This window comes from Stigmatopora argus, chromosome 9 (assembly GCF_051989625.1).
Source record: "Stigmatopora argus isolate UIUO_Sarg chromosome 9, RoL_Sarg_1.0, whole genome shotgun sequence".
In the NCBI taxonomy this organism is placed as follows: Eukaryota; Metazoa; Chordata; class Actinopteri; order Syngnathiformes; family Syngnathidae; genus Stigmatopora; species Stigmatopora argus.
In genome coordinates, this window is record NC_135395.1 from 19,099,334 (window position 1) to 19,114,717 (window position 15,384).

Below are 15,384 nucleotides of genomic sequence, written 5' to 3' on the forward strand. Positions count from 1 at the left end.
TAAGGTAAAAAAACAACTGCCACAACAATTGCATATCAGGTCGGAAACCAAAAACAACTGCGTAAGAATTTGCACAAGCATAATAATTTACATACAAGGTGAACCGAGCGACAGTATTTTTAAACAATACGCGAGTATTTTCGGAAGTTGATTCGATGATCGCCATCTGCCGGAATCCAAGTCAAAGCAATTTAAGAGTCCTTCACAGATCTTCATTGCGAACTCAGATCTACGGTCCTCGGCCCGGAACATGGTGACCTGTCCGGTCAATAGTCCTGAAAACAATTAAATGTCCTCGAAGCCAGCTGTGGGGGGAGGTGTCCTTGTTATATCGAGCCTTCGTCTGCTTCGTAAGAATGATTTAATAATATGCACATATTCCATATGCGCCCCAATATGCACATATATAATAATATCCCAGAATAACCCCAACACCTGTACTCTGCTTTTTTTCAATCTGGACACTTTGATTTAAAAAAATTGCATTGTCACCATCCCTCCTGCCGAGCCTCCCCGTTTTCCCCGCGTTTGTGTCCATCTTTTGGCGCTGGCTCGCCCGCCAGACGCCAAGAGGACGCCACGGACTGGCCCGAGCCGAGGCGAGCGTGGAGGGAGGACGGGGATCGGAGGGAGAACGACAACTAGAACAAAAAGTAGAGAAGAGAGCGGCGCTCAAAGCCAGCGACTTTGGTCTGCGACTCCTCGGAGATGCCGAAGCCGCCACGCTGATTTACAGTCGGCAGTTAATGAGCTGTCACTCACGCAAATGGAAGAAAGGGAGAATTGAATGGAAAAGGAAATTGTCACGGGAGAAAAGGCGTCGTATCGCCGCACAGAAGAGTGACAGCGATGGCACAGATACGCAACGCTTCTGCGACCCAGCCATAACTCGGCGGCGCTAGAATAGCGCAATTCATAGCAAATGTCATTAAGCGCCAAGCTCATGCGTGTCATCTACTTAGTCGTGGCTCTGTTTGGGTTGGCAGACTTGTCGCCTGTCGGGATGTTGTTGGGATTTTTCATCATGGCTGCCTCGACGATTTCAATTAGCAGACTCCGCCCCGTGATCAAACAGAAACGGCCAACCAGCCTTAACGCAGAAAATCTTACAAACTATATCAAATACAGGCTGAATTTCCTTGATCCTTCCTCCCATCAGCTGTCAGGCTCTTTAACAAAATAATGGCTGAGTGTTAAGACCTACCGTATGCATGCATCTATGTGTATGTATGTATATATGTGCTTATGTGAGTATGTATAGGTTTATGTACACGTATGTATATATATATATATATATACTTCAGCGACATGCTTATTTATTTATATATTTATTCATGTATTTATTTATTAACTTACTTATTACCTATCTATTTATGTCTAAAATGCCTTTCCTATTTCTGCATCCTCACTCACCCTCTTGCTACTGTGACAACGAAATTTCCCGAATACGGGATGAATAAAGTTATCCAATCCAATCCAAAAATAATAATAAAATAGACTTTGTGTTTGTAACCATTATCCTAGCAGTCCAAAAACAGTGCAGCCCTCCCATCTTAGTCTCTTTTTACAAGTTGTCAACACAAAAATATATTATTAATAATACTGATCAAATTCAAGGCGAAATACAAACGTAGGTCTTCTTTCACATAGTAATATTTTAGAAAAAAAACATTTTGATCCAGTACACACCCATATTAGAGTGTCCAATCAGTCCAATGCAGGAGGAAACTGGAGTACCCAGAGAAAATCCACACATGCCCAGGGAGACAGGTGGACTGACCTGAAATTGAACCTACAACCCCCACTGTGAAGCCGCCAGGCTGCCTGCACATTGAATGTAGAAATATAGATTTCAAAAGAAATACAATAGTAAAAATTCCTTTTGAGTAGCATCATAATACAGATTTGCTAAGAAGCTCTATTTTGCTCCAAATTTGTCTCGTTGCTCTATTTGTTGTTTTCCACAAAAGGGATTTAACAAGCAGCCATTTAGTTGTAACACGAGCACACGCTTAAAACGAAATAGTCAATAAATGTGAATGAAGTGTACCCATACAAATGAGTGCAACTAATTAGTTGACGTCGGGTCACGACACGAGTTTAAGGAGGCGCTCGTCTCGATCTGCGACTCAGCCGTCGACATGTCATCTCACGGGAGGGTGACAACCTCACATGAATGAACAGAGAATCAGACACTATTTGTCTTTTTTTTCTTTTTTTTTTTGTTCAAATGAAAGGCTCGCCGAACAAGGCTGCGCCGCTTTATTATTCCCACAATGACGAGACGGGCGGTCTTCATCTGCTGGCAGAACAATGGAGTCTTTCATGTGATGTGCTGGAGGGATGCTGCCTTCTTCTCATGGCTCCCTCTCCACGTAATGAGGCTGCATTTACCTCGCAAATAGGTTACAGCGGCATTTTTGTCCTTCAGGGCTTCTGCTTTCCATTCCCAACAACATTCAATCTTTGTGTTGATGTTGTTGTTGTTGTTTTTTTGTGTAACTGTCGAGCAGGTGGTTATTTTATTTATTTATTTTTTTCTCTTGCAAGTTGACACTTGCCTTTTTTGTCAAAGCAAGAGAGTTTGGACTTGATAAATGACGGCGGTGAAGATGTTCCTCCTCTGCTGTTTGCCACGCTCACCTTCTATAAAACAAGAGGGCATTTCTTTGTCATGTTTTGTTGGAGTTTTGATTGCTTGGGTGTGTTCCCTTGTGTGATTGTGTATGACTTTCACCTGCTGTGTCTCTTTTGGCCCTGATTCGCAGGCGACCCAGGTGTTTTGGATTGTCATCAACCCGGCGCATTCACTCTTATGTTGGCCTTTCGTCGGCGTGCGCTTCCCCCGTTTTCATCCTGCCTGGGTAAGTTTGTGTTTTGCTATTTTTTTATTTTTGTTTTTGCCAAAAGAGACCCAGCAGGTGAAACTCGTACACAATCACAGGACACACAAGCAAACACACGCAACCAAGCAAAACTCCAACATAACATGACAATTTCAGTTAGTTTGTTAGAATTGAGTGACCCATTCAAGAAGGAATGAGGGTGCAGTGTTTCTTTTTTTTCTCCATTTTTTTGTTTTTTTTCAGTCTGTCTGATGCAACTCCATATTAAATCACGCTTCAAACCCATTTTACCAACACACAATTGAACCAAAATGGCAGGGCTGCATCCATTATGGATATTAGATCAGTTCAGATTGTGACATGAGTTTTTGGGGGGAAATGGTGGCTTTCAGATTAAACCAACTCGTGCTCTAATGCTTATTAATAACTTAAATAGTAAAAATGGAAGAAAGAATGGAGTCCATTCTTTCATTTAGCAGAGAAAAGAATTCAAAGGCATTTTTTATGGCTCAAGAAAAGTCAGTGGAGAGAAGCAAATCTGGGCTGAAGAAAATGGATGCCTTCTTATTAAATATGCCTGTCGTGATGCTATAAAACACACAAATAGTAATGATTTTGCACACAATGACAAAGATGTACACTCACAAAGCTGCGTTGCCCTTCAGCCAGTTTCTCTCCGTGAACATTCTCAAATGTTAATTAGTTCCTACCATATATTAATGGCGGGACCATGTCGTTGGAAATATTTACTGGCTGATTTAGTCAAGATTTGTAGCCGACCTGTTGCTCCTAATTGCTTGCTGAAAATGGCTTTAATCTTTAAGATGGGGGTTGGCGCTCTCTCTCTTGGGGTCTCCTGAAGACCGCATGAACGCTTCCAGTCGAGCAAGCCCCTGGGGTGTCCTGCTCGGGAGAGGATGTCTTTCCGCCTCTGCTTTTCGCAATGGCCCGTCAGTTTCCAGCGTACTGCGAAACCGGGAGACGGGGCTCATTAAGGTTCCCGTGAATTTTTCACTCCAAGGCCAGCCCTTTCCACTTGAAGCCCAGATGCTCCAAAGCGCCTTCCAGATTTGGCTAATGTTCTTTTAGTGATGCCATCAAACACAAATATCTTACAAATTGTCCACCAATGACGAGAAAGGAACGTCAAAAAAAGTCTGTATGTTTTCCCAAACTCAGTTTAATAATAATCGGACATAGGCCCTGTCGTCATCATCGACAACAAAAGCCTAATTGTCATCACACCCAGAACTGCGTATGACGAAATTGGTAGTGCTTCTCCATAAGGTGCGTTTTCTCGGCAAGAGACCTAAATAAGTGATAGTTTCGGACTTGTAATTTGGCATTCTGCCGTTATGGATACATCGCATCACTTACCTCTCACTGTCTTTCACTTACCTTCAGTCAGCTAGTAGGAGGCAGATCACCACCCAAACATCTTTTCATATCACCTCACCCCGAAGTTATTACACAAAAGGGATTGTGTGTTGTGTTGCCGCAAGTTTAGAGTTCTGATGGATGTGGGGAAAAAACTGTCCTTAAGCCTATTTGTCTATTTGTCCGTACTTTGTGGAACAGTATTTGTTTGCCACCAGGTTTGCTTTTTGGCAAGGACCAAATGTATTTTCGGCGCGGACAAAAATCGGGCCAAATTATGACTCCGGTGAACAGCACCCCCAAACCCCACCGCCCGATCTACTCGAAGCTTTTCCCGCCGCCGACCATAATTCAATGTCGCCTCCCTTGATATTTCAGCGTTTAAGCGTCTTGCCTCGCTCCCTTTTGTCAAATAGTCGGCCTGCATGAGTTTTATTAATTAGTGTAATTAACTCATGAAATGAAGTTCAAGCTTAGATTTTTTTTCTCTCCTTTCTCATGCCGCTTCTCAGTAATTATGCCACACCAAATTAATAATCCTAATTAATAACTCTGACAGTCAAGAAAATTAATCTAAATACTAATTACAGAGCACAGCCATATTCAGGCTGCATTCACGGTGGTCGACGGCTTGGCGCATCAAATGCACATTTTAGAGGTCGCGGGTTCCCATGTGCGGTCGATTGGTCGCCGGTCTTTTGGTCGCCGGTCTTTTGGTTGCCCCGACCGCGACAACGGGCGACCAAAAGACCGGCGACCAAAAGACCGGCGACCAAAAGACCGGCGACCAAAAGACCGGCGACCAATCGACCATGTACCGTGGGTTCCAATCCGCTCTCCGGCTTTCCGTACTTCATCCCTTCATGCCGGGTTGCGTGGGTTTTCTTTGGGCACCGGCATTCCAAATGCATACCTTTTACGATTGGCGCCCCGTGCAATGGACCGGTGGTCAGTTCGATAAGCACCCCGGGTCGATACCTCACCAGTGGTTTCCAAGCCCGCATTTGAGGTCTTTTGTCTTTTTTTGATTCCGAAATGAAGCTAATCATTCCCTTCGGTCTGTTTATAACTTTGCACTTTTTCATCTTCAGCAATTCTACTGAGATAATTGCCTTTTCTCCATATAGAAATGTGAAAGCCTTTTGGAAATGGAGGGTGAAGTCATAGTATTGATGGGGTGCTAAAACAGGGCGTCCAGATGGTCCATTTGCACTGCAGTCTTTTCCTTCTATGGCTGAGAAGATGAAAATATATCACTGTCCACATTTAACCACCAAACACATTACCTAGGATCATTTTTCTGCCCCCCCACAAAAGTTTAAAAAAAAATGTGAGCGAATACTCAGTACCTAGCTTCCCCGAATTCAGCGGGACTCTTTCTCCCGCTCCTCACGGGGGTTACCACCCAATCACAGGCCACCAGACGACAACAACCAATCACTAGCTAGCTAAAATTTAGATTTAAAATGTACTATTTAAGAACCCGGAGAAAACCCACACCGGCAGGCCTGGGAGAACATGCACACTCAGGTCGAATCCAGCCGATATTGAACCCTCGATCTTCGAACTGTAAGGCGGACGTGCTAAGCAATTTTCCCTCCAAATATCCTATATTTATTTACTTTTTTCCTTCGCTGTTTCCTTGCCGTTGCCACAAGTGCAATAAAAAGTCTTTTTTTTTGTGTATTTTTCAAGACAACTATCACTCCCACTTATGTGCGTTGTCTCTATCTCTGCCTTTGGCTGAAATCACTCTGGCTAACGGCGTCCACGCATTCCAACCCTGGAGGCGGCAGTCACTAATGGCCTGAGCGCATCTTTGGCCCAAGGTCTTCTCTTTGTGATCCACTCGCTCTTCTTAAGACTTGTAAAAATGGACCTAGGGTCCTCCGAGTGGAGCTCCGATCACCAGACCGAAGCTTCTTCAAAATTCCCCTTGAACAAACATTTCTACCAGAAAAGCTTCACTTTTGCAAGATCTTTTTAACTCATGGGCCACGGATCGGACACGTATCGCCATCAATGCGACGGCAACGTGGTCGTTTAAATGCATGGGATGTCTATCGGCATGGACGTCGGCCAACGAGTTGATTAAGGTGTAATCCCGGGCAAAGCCATGACTCCTCCACTAAGGTGATTCATCATCGTAATTGAATCAGCGATTGGTAAACGTGCCGTGATGCTTTTTCAAACGGAGCCATTTCCTGGGCATCAATTACCCCCTGTTTTTCGCTGAGGGTGGTTTCATAAATAAAGAAACGCCTGCGGTTATTAAGAGCGAGACCGAGCCAGCGTCGACGAGCGAGAGAGTGAGTGGCTTTTGCCAGATTCCGCGTGTCACAGCACAGCTTGCGTCTAATGTGTGGTGTCTTGGGAAAACTGTCCAAACACTTGGCCCTGCTGTGTCACACGCACGTCACTTCGTCATCTCGCCGACATCTCCTCTAAAAAAAAAAAAAGGAAAAAAGGGACCTCTACTTCCAAACGTCTCGACTCGTGAAATATTCAGATGGGAAAATTCCGTTCCAAGATATGACTCGAAGCCCAAAGTTTCCGTCACCAAAGGGCCTTTGTTGAAAGACTCACTGTGGTTCCGCCGGTCTGCCCAGCGGTTTTTACTTTTGGTGTCATGTGCACTCTCTACGGAAATCGAGCCCTGCGTGTATATATATTAGTGACTTTAAATACTACTTGTCAGGTGAGCGCTTCTTCTTTGAAACCTAGTGGGACTCACTCATGTTTAATTAGCTGACAATCTCCGACTCCGGAATGCGGTGGCATCGGCCTTGTGAAGAGCTCATTAGACAGGCTCTGTTTCTTTTTACACTTTCGCACATGACATCGCCAGAAAAGATGACCTTATCGCAGCGTTTACACGACAATACTGTGCCTTCCTTTATTTTCCGTAGCGCTTGTCGTGACAAGACTTGCAGGGGGTGCTGGAGCCTGTCCCAGCCAACAGTGGGCACCAGGTGGGGGGACCGTGTGAGGTCGATTGGTCGCCGGTCTTTTGGTCGCGGTCTTTTGGTCGCCCCGACCGCGACAACGGGCGACCAAAAGACCGGCGACCAAAAGACCGGCGACCAAAAGACCGACGACCAAAAGACCGACGACTAAAAGACCGACGACCAAAAGACCGACAACCACTCATACCTATGGACCATTTATGTAGAGGACTAAATTAGCCTAGCATGCATGTTTTTTTATGTGGGAGGAAGCAGAGTATCCACAGAAAAACCCACCCAAGCCCAGGGAGAGCATGCAAACTACACGGGAAGATCCGAACCCACTGGGATTCAACCCTTGAACCTAGAACTGCGATGCGGACATGCTAACCAGTCTCACTCCCACTATTTCTACCGTTAATTATCTCAAGCAAATCATGAATGGATCCATTTTCATACCACTTGTCTTTGTTAGTAATCTGTATGGATTTTTGCCCGCAGATAGGGATTTTAAACTTTTAAGCCAAGCTTCAGTAGTAGGCTGGGACACATAAATATAGATAAGCAATCATGGCACGGGTTTTAAATGAGTGGAGAAAAACGACTAGTGGGTTTTGAACTCACAACGGCTTGGCTGTGAGGCGAATGTACAATCCACTCATCGTGCTGCACTTTAAAAGGATCAATTCCTTATAGGCTAGGTCAATTTGGTGCAATATATGGCAGCCCTTAAAACCAATATGTCTGGCACCTTTTGAGATTTATTGCTTGGATCCCAAAGGCTGCACTATGGAGCTAGATATATTTATTTATTTTTCGATTTGATTTTACAAGACAGAAACTTCACAGGATAGGCAACGCGAAAATGGATGGGAATTAATTCCCATCAAACTTCAGCAAGAAGGTGCAGGTATGACAGTGATTTACCCCCCAAAAAAACATTCACCCCAAGGGATGCCGGGCTCTCCAAGTTGCACGACAACGTTTGTGACAAGTCGCCTCCTCCTCTTTGTTTCTCTTCTTTCACCATGTGTGTGTGTGTTTGTGTATTTATATTTCAGCTGATGCAAGATACTGCAAATAGTGATGCAGGCCAAGGTCTCTATGGTCCACTGTAACATCGACTGGGATTTGAAAAGGTAATTGTGCAAGCGAAGGGAGGCGTCGGTTGCTGGCCGTGTTTGCTGACGGGGGAGCGCCGAGGAAAGTATGAATAAAGAGAGATGCGTGGTTCACAAGCGATAATGTCTTGTATTTATCAGGCTGGCAAGCTGGCGTGCCAGGATTGAGTCTTGGGAGACTCGTCTTTTGGCAAGGAAATCTGCTTCCACTGCTGACTGGGAACTTTAATCAGATGTGATGCACTCATCCTTTACCTTACAAAAGGAATCAGGTGGAAAAAATTGTCGTGGCAAATACAATTCTAGCTTGGAAAGGCCAAATCTCAATGGATCAGGAACCCAGAACAAACATATATTAAAGTAACAAGCTAAATAGGCTTTTGTTAACATAACTCTTATTCAAATGACTGCAGCTTTAAAAAAAAGGCTTACGGTGGTCAGAGGAAGGAAAAAAAAACATGAGATGCCCGGTCAAACTCTTTATAGTCCGGAAAATACAGCACAAATTGCATCTAAATTTCTTTGATTTTGTAATCTAAATATGAAACTTCACTGACTAAATTGTAAACTAACACAGTAGTACTCATAGGATCTCCTTTCAGGATTGAGTCTTTTGTCACCTTTTTTGAAGGATTTGGGTCATAAAGATGGTTAGCTCTCATTTTCACGTCACTTGTTGTCGCATTTCGACTTTAAAGGAGTGCAGCATCGTAGAGTTGTCATGCAGGTCCATCCATTTTTTTCTTTATTTCCCGCTTATCTGAGCTTGCAGTTTTATTGATTCTTTTTTTAATTTGGGGAAGTTCCCATTTCAATCCATTTAGAAAATACCACGTGGATTATGCCTTTATCCGCATCCATCTTGGGCAAACCTCCAGATCTGAACACGTTGACTACTTTATAACGGATGTTGTGGCTAGAATATTCCATTTTCGAGTGAAAGAAATGTCCCGGTCTTTGACACCCAATAACATCAATCTATGGCAGATCGCTTGATTTATTCCGCAATCCTACATTAGCGAATGGATGTTGCTATTTGCAGATTAAGTTACATTAATCAGGGCAGCACAGGAAACACACGCGGGAGTAAACAAGCCAGACACTGCCACAGGAATCAATATGCATAATTAAAAGGCTAAAATGGAATGGAGTCATCCATCCGTCGCAACGTTATTTGGGATTTCCACAATAAGATGTAAATCAAGGCGATGGAAATTTAGGACTCCGGACAACAAAAGATGGCTGGAAAGCATTACTCGAGTACTATTACTTTTGCAGTTGCGTGCTCCGTTTACTTCAATGAGATGGAAATGAATTCGGTAGTGTTAAAAAAAAAATAGGTACACGGTCGATTGGTCGCCGGTCTTTTGGTCGCCGATCTTGTGGTCGCCGGTCTTTTGGTCACCCGGAAGGTTATTGATAATTACCATTTAAATGGTTGCTCAAATTCCCTAAATACAAACTGTGAATGACTATTTAGTCATACTTAATGCCCTAGTAATTATTAGGCTAAAGAAAAGCTCCAAATTTCCCGGACTTTTATTGTTTTTGGTTGGAGAACTTGTTAAGACCCTGACTGAACTGACGTCGCTTCTTAAAGGGACAACGCGTGTATACATACAAAGTCTTCTACACTCACACGTCGGCTCAGTGAAACTGCTTATGGCCATTGTTGGCTTTTATTCATGCGTAGACCGTGTTGTTTTACCTTGTTTTGTCGCCGGTCTTTTGGTCGCCCACGGTCGGGGCGACCAAAAGACCGTCGACAAAACAAGGTAAAACAACAACACGGCGACCAAAATACCAGCGACCAATCGACCGCACACGAAAAAAATATAAGATAAAAGCCACACTTGTACTTTTATTTAGCCCTGAAAATTGATGATTTAAACGACGGCGTTGCTTTTCCCAATTGTCTGTCGCACTGGATATCGAGCAGTCCTCCCGTCTTTGCGAGTGTGTCCTGCCAATGACCGAGTCCAGGCTTAAAAGTTGAACGTGGTACGTTTCACCCACGCCGGGCGCCCGTTAACGAGACGTGAGGATTGTATAACGTTGGCTTGGTTGGGTTTCACGTGGCCTTGATTTTTGATCATGTCTCTGCGTCCTTCTGCCTCTTTCATCTTCTTCCCGCTTCTCTCCTCAAGCCCTAAAGTGTCCAGTTGACATCTTTCAAAAAGTAGCTTATTATAAAAAGTCTAAGAGTAGTACTACACGGAGACGGACCCCCGCGCGAACCATCACGCTTCAAAGAATTCACAATCTTTATTCTGTCTGGGGCTAACTAACCGAGACAAGTAACCACGTCAATAAAATAGACTTTGAATTCCCCTTTTTCCACCTCACGGGGTGGGCAGTTGACTCGGATTCGGGCTCGATTCCCGCCGGTATGATCGTGAGTGCGAATGGCCGTTTGTCGTTCTCTGTGCCTCGAATTAGGTTAAATAAGCGTGCAAAAAAAGCAGTTTTAATTCACATTATGACCATTAAACAATGGCGTCGGTCGGCACTGCGTATTGACTCTTTTCTACTTGGCTTTTTTTTTCTCCCTTTTCTATCTGTGCCTGTGATCTTCTAGTTCCTATTCCTTTCGAGTCTGCAAGCCATCCACCCAGCCAGCCAGCCACCCACGCACAGCACGGATGCTCGCAGGCTTGGAGTTGACAGTCCAAGGAACCATTAAAAGTGCTCATTACACTAAGAGAAAAAGAGGATCAAAATCAAAGAGACAGGCACTTTTTCCCTCACGTGTTGTGCTCCTCATATTTTGACTGCCATCCTGCTCCTTGCCTTTAGTACTTGTCTTTGTTGTGGCGCTTCAATTAAGCTTTCCCCTCCAGTGCGCTGCTGTAGCAGGCAAGTCGTGCCATGCGCCTTTGTTTCCTTCTCTCCTACTGGAAAGAAATAACAAATCAACCCAATCAAATAAATAAACCTGCTATCTGTTTGAAAATACACACTTGCCCTGATCGTGCAGCTACCCTTGTTTGCGCGAGACAAAAAAACACACACAGAAATACTTTTCAAAACCAAATATCAAAGTGAATCACTGTTTCAACTCTTATTTGAACACGCACTTTGCATGAGCTGACCTTTTGACCTGTGAGGAGTTTGACGTGTTCTCCCTGGGTGTGCGTGGCTTTTTAAAATAGCGACACCTTATTAAAACCATATACAGTAATCTCTCCAATATCGCAGATCTAGACCAGACATAATCGAAAAACCGCAAAGTAGGATCACTATTATTACTACATACCATACTAGTATCAATTCTTGGCGAGGGCATATCGATCGTACAAGAATCGCGATATATCGGCATTTTCACCGATGATCACCATCCTACCTACTTTGAAATATCTTATTTATTGGTCGTGTATTTTGCTGATTGAATATTTGATTTTTTTTTTCATCATTTGGCTGCAAAAACAGGGGAAAGAAATGAAAATGTGTTGAGTTTGGAGGCTTCACCAAGGCCAAACTTCTTCACGAAGCAATATTGATATTTTCAAGCCGGTCTCGCTGCCGCCATTCCGCTCTCGATGCAAACTTCAACACATTCGCCGGTGATTAGTCTATTTTGTAAAGCAGAGCGCAGTGGGGATGGAAGTAGACAGAGTGTGATCTTTGCAGTAAGCTTGTTAAGGCGCAGGTGAAAAGACGCCAACACTCCACTCCCCCACTGGCCTATTTTTCCCCATTCATTGGGAAGGAAGTGTGATGTCAGGATTGCTATATCTTTAGTCACCGGAAAGCCATCAGTAAAATACTTGGCTGTATGTTTAAGCACCGGCGGCGGAGGAGGAGGAGGAGGAAGACGAGGACGAGGACGAGGAGGAGGAAGGGAAATGGAAAGAACCAGACTTGATGGTGAAAAGACAAGACGGTGAAGAGGCGGGACAGAATTGCTCATCCCTGAAATAAATAGCATTGCACACTGAACAGGCAAAAGAAAAACAGCTGCACTTATTCGAGAAGGGGGGGGGGGGCTAAAAACTAACTCGAAAAGTTAAAGTGTGAAAGTGAGACTCTACTTACAAACTTGTCTATGTACCAAATACGGCGCTACCTCTAAAAACAAAATATTCAGGTTACGAAAGGACTTGATGGTAACATTTTGTTTCAAGATACGAACAAAATTCCAATGATGAAAATACACCTGCATTTAAAATTGGCATTTCGCGACACCTCGCTGGCCTCCCATTGGCTCACGATGAAAACTAGTCAACGGCATTCGTCGTGGAATCGATATTTCAATTCTAAGTTGTATGTGTGTGGTCAAAGTTCAGCTTTAGAAAAAAATGAGTCGACGCAATAACTTTGTTTCGTTCAATTGAAAAAGTGCATGTTTTTCTGTTCATTTTCCTCCACTTTTGACGCATTTTGCAGCGTCTTACTAATCGATGCTAGCATTCTCAATTCAATTCTTTGATTTCTACTCATGGCTGTAACAACACGAGCCAAGAAGAACGATCTTAGAGTTGGAAATAGATGAGATTCTTCCCTGAAAAGAACAGAGATGAAATGAAGGACAGTCAGAGGGTTGTTGTTTTTTTCTTCTTCTTTCATTTCCCCTTCTGGCGCATGGCAGAAGGAGACGCTGGTGACATTCACACCTCGCAGGATGTTTTCCTCTCGGAGGAGACTTTCGATTTTTTCCCTCTGGATATGAAGCTGTGGTGTAAATGACACGCCAGGAAACGCAACGTGACAGCGTTGGCTGCGTGCTCCGAGGTTGGCTGCAATATACGTGCAATAAATTTCATGTTAATGATGTTTTGGAAAGTATGCCCGTGTGTCGTGGGGGCTTTAAGATGCATGTTGTTGTGACACGAGACCCTGATTACCGTTGGAGGCTTTTTAATTGAACGGGGGCCGAGATGTCTAATGGCTACGCTGGCATTCACCATATTACAAACTCATCTCCAAACTAGAAAAATGGGATTGACAACCATTAAGGCCATGGGGGGGACCATTTGAGCGGGACCGTCCGACCAAAATGCTCGTCGTCTTCCATTTTTGAATAAACGAAAGAAAGAAATTGGTTGGTGAGATTTTATTTTATTTTTTTTATGGTGACTGTCCACTCAGAATAGAATGTGCTACTTATGTATCTAATAATAGCATGGTTATAAAAAAATCAATCAAGTGGGTTGATATATTTTTGACAGTTGATTTGTGTGCCATGTTGACAGTTGATGGGAGAAGATATGAATGTATTTTGGTCCAAATTTATATCTTTTTCAACCCTGACCATAAAACACAGTGGCGTCACTATAACTATTTTAGGGGTTTTCAGCACCCGTTTTCATTAAGAAAACACACCATAGATAGTATGGCTTTTATTTATTTTTTTAAAATGACCGTGTATAGTAAGGCTTTTTTTCTTTAAAAAATGATCATGTACAGTAAGGCTTTTTTACAGAAAAAAATTGACTATGTATAGTAAGTCTTTTTTTTTTCTTTAAAAAAATGATCATGTATAGTAAGGCTTTTTTTCTTTAAAAATGATCATGTATAGTAAGGCTTTTATTCTTTAAAAAAATGACCATGTATAGCAAGGCTTTTTAATCTTTTTTTAAATGACCATGTAGAGTAAGGCTTTTTTTCTTTAAAAAATGACCATGTATAGTAAGGCTTTTTTTACAGAAAAAAATTGACAATGTATAGTAAGCCTTTTTTTTCTTTAAAAAAATGACCATGTATAGTAAGGCTTTTTTTACAGAAAAAATTGACAATGTATAGTAAGTCTTTTTTTTTTCTTTAAAAAAATGACCATGTATAGTAAGGCTTTTTTTCTTTTAAAAATGATCATGTATACTAAGGCTTTTATTCTTTAAAAAAATGACCATGTATAGCAAGGCTTTTATTCTTTAAAAAAATGAACATGTATAGCAAGGCTTTTTAATCTTTTTTTAAATGACCATGTAGAGTAAGGCTTTTAAAAAAAGATGACCATACATAGTAAGGCTTGTTTTTCATTAGAAAAGCAGACCAAAGATAGTAAGGCTTTTTTTCTTTAAAAAATGATCATGTACAGTAAGGCTTTTTTACAGAAAAATTTGACAATGTATAGTAAGTCTTTTTTTTATTTAAGAAAATGACCACGTATAGTAAGGCTTTTTTAACAGAAAAAAATGACAATGTATGAAAGTCTTTTTTTTCTTTAAAAAAAATGACCATGTATAGTAAGGCTTTTTTTTCTTTAAAATGATCATGTATAGTAAGGCTTTTATTCTTTTAAAAAATGACCATGTATAGCAAGGCTTTTATTCTTTTAAAAAATGAACATGTATAGCAAGGCTTTTTAATCTTTTTTTAAATGACCATGTAGAGTAAGGCTTTTAAAAAAAGATGACCATACATAGTAAGGCTTGTTTTTCATTAGAAAAGCAGACCATATATAGTAAGGCTTTTTTTCTTTAAAAAATGATCATTACAGTAAGGCTTTTTTTACAGAAAAAATTGACAATGTATAGTAAGTCTTTTTTTTCTTTAAAAAAATGACCATGTATAGTAAGGCTTTTTTTTCTTTAAAAATGATCATGTATAGTAAGGCTTTTATTCTTTAAAAAAAGACCATGTATAGCAAGGCTTTTATTCTTTAAAAAAATGAACATGTATAGGAAGGCTTTGTAATCTTTTTTTAAATGACCATGTAGAGTAAGGCTTTTAAAAAAAGATCATACATAGTAAGGCTTGTTTTTCATTAGAAAAGCAGACCATAGATGGTAAGGCTTTGATTTTTATTTCAAAAATGTCCATGTATAGTAAGGCTTTTTTCTTGAAAATATGCCCATGTATAGTAAAGCTTTTTTATTGAAAAAAAGGACCATGTATAGTAAGGCTTTAAAAAAAAAAGATGCCCATACATAGTAAAGCTTGTTTTTCATTAGAAAAACAGACCATAGATAGTAAGGCTTTGATGTTTATTTCAAAAATGTCCATGTACAGTAAAGCTTTTTTCTTGAAAATATGACCATGTATAGTAAAGCTTTTTTCTTGAAAATATGACCATGTATAGTAAAGCTTTTTATAGAAAAAAGGACCATGTATAGTAAGGCTTTAAAAAAAAAAAGATGACCATGCATGGTAAAG

The 15,384-nt window shown here is 41.6% G+C and overlaps 1 long non-coding RNA gene across 2 annotated transcripts; it reads left to right on the forward strand.

Annotated features, from left to right (window-relative positions):
* The first annotated feature begins 2,284 nt into the window (after window positions 1-2,284).
* Window positions 2,285-11,517, forward strand: LOC144082651 (uncharacterized). 2 transcript variants are annotated; one of them, XR_013303291.1, is made up of 5 exons: window positions 2,285-2,405; window positions 2,769-2,864; window positions 8,230-8,307; window positions 8,431-8,561; window positions 10,868-11,517. It is a non-coding gene; the product is annotated as an uncharacterized LOC144082651 (long non-coding RNA). The 2 variants fall into 2 exon arrangements; XR_013303290.1 differs by lacking the exon at window positions 10,868-11,517 and having other exon boundaries at window positions 8,431-10,003.
* Window positions 11,518-15,384: the final 3,867 nt, after the last annotated feature.